The 4,510-nt window shown below is 41.6% G+C and overlaps 1 protein-coding gene across 1 annotated transcript in view; it reads right to left on the bottom strand.

The window, feature by feature from the left end:
* The window catches only part of LOC102196642 (high affinity choline transporter 1-like), a 15,730-nt gene extending 11,490 nt beyond the window's left edge, over positions 1–4,240 (bottom strand). Inside the window, exon 1 of the mRNA XM_005737371.1 lies at positions 4,008–4,240. The gene's annotated coding sequence lies outside the window, so the exon portion shown is untranslated. The remainder of the gene's footprint in view (positions 1–4,007) is intronic.
* Positions 4,241–4,510: the final 270 nt, after the last annotated feature.

The raw sequence follows: 4,510 nt of genomic DNA on the forward strand, positions 1-4,510 counted from the left end.
GAAGAATGTATGTGTGTGAGAGTGAAAGAATGAAGTTTGGCTTGTACGGCCCCTCATATTGTATGACTAACATTCAGCATGCAATAAACCTAAAACATCTGCACCATAACTAGTGAAGTTTGTTTGTAGGTACTGAGCAGCATCTCAATTTGCTTAGAACTCTGTCCTTGGACATGTATGTGTATGGGGTTTTATATGACTGTTTTCATATTGGGTGAAATGGAATTTGGGAAGATTTATACTAGTTAATCCTTTTCCTTAAAAAGCCAATTTTAACTGACCAGACTATTTTCTCAACCGGCTCTTTTCCTCTCAATCAGAGCACGCAAGACATTTCACAGACCGGTTAGAGGTTTGGAGTCCCTCTTTCCGAATATATGTTTACTGACCTACTTTAGAGTTGAAAAGCATCCCAGTATGTCTGCCTTGCTTACTACACAGACTTTCGTTGCCCTCTGAATATCGTGCCCCTACGGACTTGGCCAGTGACGTGGATCGTCTGCCTTTTCTTAGCAAGACCGGCCACTCTCATGTTACAGACCTCTCTGGTCCAAATGCAAAAGCAAAAATTCATTATTTCACATATTTACACTTTTCACATTGACATCATTCACTCTGTTTCCTTTTTTTGTTCACTGTTGAAAGCATGGACACAACACCAGCTGACTTTAGCTCGTATTTGATCCTGGATCACACTAAAATGATGTCCAACTGAAAGGATGCCAAGATATGTGTGCTGTAGGCAACTCCCAACCAGGCAACTAAACTCTGTTAAGTAAGAGGCAACAAAAAACCAGCTGGCTTTCTTTTAATAACTCCTGACAGGTCAGCTTACGCAGCACACAGTCACATGCATTTCTTTCATTTTGCTGTCATAATATGTAACTAAAGCTCTAATAATAGCTGCTGAGCAGCATCCACTGCCCATATGTCGGATGCTACTTGCATGTTTAGGGTCTGTATCCATACATGGACCAATAGATACTGTTGGTCTGCAATTCATTTGCTGGCTTAATTTAACTTCACATTAACTTGACATGTGTTCCCAGTCCGCTTTGCTTAAGCAGTGGACTTGGAGCATGGTTTAAGTGCAATGCGCCACTTTTGGTGCAAAGAGGGACTACTTATTCCTATTTGTACATCTTCCAGGAGCTCTGGAGTGAAGTGATAGCTGTCTAATAGTTGGAAATGCAAAACTATTCCAACCACAGCAATTCCCTTCAAACAAGCTGTAGGGAATTGTTGCATTTCCTTGCACTGAAGTCCAAGCTCACGAAAGCCTGGACTTTATCTTCTGCAGAGTAGGTACTCTAAAGTAAAAACCTCTAAAACTTTTAGGAACCACATTGGTCCTTAGATCCTCTGGTGCAGATAAAGAAAAAAAAAAAGCGGTACCACCTCCAACGATTACTAGAACCAGGAAATTATTACTATAGGAAAAGTACTAGAGGAACATGTTAGAACATGCTAGAGGCCTGAGATGAAGAAACCTTTTGCTAAACAAATGGTCTGCCAACAGGATTTCCATCTGATATTTGTGAAGTTGCGTGTGACCTTTCTTGGTACACAAATGACACTTAATGTTAAAACTGTGTGTTTCAAAAAAGATGTCTTGATATGAGAATAAATTTATTAGGCAGCTGTAAGTAACAGTTTATTTATACTAAGATTTTGAGAGTCCTCTCGCCAAAGCAACCTATAATCAACTTTTATCATCAGATGTTTGCTATATATAGAGCTAAAAGCCATACAAGGCAAAAACTGGCCTTTGCTGTTAAAGCTAAACTAATTCATATGTATGACTACAAAGGGGGGGATTAGCATTGTTGCCCCACAGCCAGAAGGTCCTGAGTTCAATTCCACCATCAGGCCAGGGACTTTCTGTGTGGACTTTGTATGTTCTCCTCGTGTTTGTGTGGGTTCTCTCCGGGTACTACTGTTTCCTCCCATAGTGGGGACTAAATTGCCCATGAGTGTGAATGGTTGTTTTTTTTAATGTGACAGACTGGTGATCTGTCCAGGGTGCACCCTGCCTCTCGCTCCCTGCCACCCTGAAAAGGATAAGTGGAAGAGAATGGATGGATGAACTTAAAAAAATAAAAATTAAATATTAAACCCTTCAGACTGCAAACTGGTCTCTCTGTCACTATTATCGTATTACATAGGCTAAACATTCATTTATTATTGGCTTGAATACTTTCAAGGCAAGATCTATAGAGAAGCCTATTACTTTCATGCCTCATTGAGAAACCACTCTAATGACCCTTTTCACACAATGAACGGCATTCATCATTTTATATCGGCATCGAGCCCTTCTGCTATAAATGTAACGTCAGCAGGCTGCCGACTCATCACTGGTAACTCATTACTGTTGCTACCTGGTCTAAGTGTGAATACAACGCAGACATGAGTGTTACTGTAAGGTGACCTTGAGGGCCTGAAAGGCGCCTATAAATAAAATGTATTATTATTATTATTATTATTATTATTATTATTATTATTAGGGCCTGTAGCTGTCAGTGCAGTGTATCTATACACACATTAATCTGTTATTAGTTTACATACAACACAATCACATCTTCAAAGTTGGATATACTTTGTAGTCGTGTTTTCTCTTCTTTATGGTGCAAACCAAAAGCAGAAAAGAAATCCACTTACAAGTCACCAAAAATTCCCATTTGATTAGTGTCAGCTTACAGAAATACAGAAAGAAGCGTTAAACAGATGAACTGCTGTGCTGCTGAACAGCCGTTTGATATGTCGACACTCATTTTTCCAAGCAAACAGCAACCAAACCTGAAAAACCTGTTGCGTTTTAAAAACACAAATTTCCGTTCAACGTTATTTTATGTCTTATTTCAACTAAATTAAAATGACACAACTTTTTAAATTTAGTTGTCACACAGCAGAAAACAACAACAACAAACATTTAACACTCACAGCAGATTTACTGCAGGTCGGGCATCTCACGATACATCAGCGCTTTGCCGTGAGCTAAATGCAGCGGGTTCAGCTGACACAGAGCAGACCTGTTGCTGCCTTTTTTTCTTTCTGTTTTTATGTTTTGTTTGGGGATTTTTTTGGTCCAACATTGTTTTACATTCTCATGTGCAGACGCCTGTCACAGTGGCATTTTTCGCATGCCTCCGCCTTCCGCCCCCATCGCAGACACCAATACACGCATCTAATTTGTCAGCCTCTCAGTACTTTTCCGTCACACTGGCTCTCCAGCGCGCTCTGGGTTTGCAGCCTTTCGCTCCTACGTCCCCACCCCCGTGTGACTGTGTGATGCTGAGCGAGAGAGTGCTTATGGATATTACCGGCGCAAAATTATTTATCTTAAAAGCGGATACAGCGCGTAGAATGCAGCTGCAAAGTAATATCAGAACACAGACGTGGCATGAGGCTCAAGAGTCGATCCAGCGAGGACAACTTTGACTGAGCTAATTAGGAACAACTTGGATGATTAAAGGCTTAGAGGAAGAGAAGACAGGGAAGACCAAATAAGTAAAATTGCACGTAATGCGGACTGCCTATTAAAGCAGCCCACACACATCGTTATTACAGTATAAATCCCCATAACACTTTCTTCTATGAAACACCACATCAGCATTAAAAATTAATTCAAAGTCATCACACTCTGACACTACACTAGAACCCAGCATCGTTCCAGTTTCTGCCACTTCTCTATTTCGCGATCAAACACACTAGAAAATTGCAGCTTTGAGATATGCTTCATCAGTCACACAAAACAAACCAGAGAGCCAATTTGGCTCTGCAGCGGAGGTCCTCGGTGTTATTTCTAGGCACCGGCATGCACTCCACTAAGTGTGTCCCAACTTGACTGAGTTTGAACAACTTTACAAAAAGTCTGCACGCGGACTGGAAACGGACACAATAACATGTGGAATTTTAGGGGATGTCAAAAAGTCTTCAGAAAGTAACACAAGGTGGCAACAAAGAAAAACAAATACACATGCTAGCATATTCAGTGACTGAATACATACCTGAAGTGCACAGTACGACTCAGTTATAGTGATGAAGAGGGGACAGAGGCGTTTCTCACAGACCAGGTGTTAAACTCAGTCCAGGATGACACTAGTCCACAGTGCTGAGGGAATGAGAGACTACCAGAAAATGTAACGAAAGTTCTTTTAAATGAAAAATCTATCTGAAAAAAAGAAGCTGAGAAGAAAGAGGTGAGTCAGAGATGATGTTCAAAGAGAGGCTAGGGCCACCGCAGAAGGATGGAAGTCTAGAATCAGCAGCCAGACTTCCCCTGATTTTAAAGCTCACGGGGTGGGAGGGGTTAGGCACAACACACAGGAGAGGGAAGCTGCCGCTAGTGCTACCTGATTGGCGACTTGGCCCCCTGGTTCTGTCTGCAGCCAATTAGTAGTGCTCAGAATCTAGGGGCAGAGCAGACCCCTCCTTAGCTTTGGCCCACATGAGGATGGTTTTGGGTGTGGGTTGGCACCGCCACATCCAGATGCTCATTATGGCTTATTAA

The sequence above is a fragment of the Pundamilia nyererei genome, unplaced genomic scaffold (genome assembly GCF_000239375.1).
Source record: "Pundamilia nyererei isolate P.nyererei 1_Seehausen unplaced genomic scaffold, PunNye1.0 scaffold00075, whole genome shotgun sequence".
NCBI lineage: Eukaryota > Metazoa > Chordata > Actinopteri > Cichliformes > Cichlidae > Pundamilia > Pundamilia nyererei.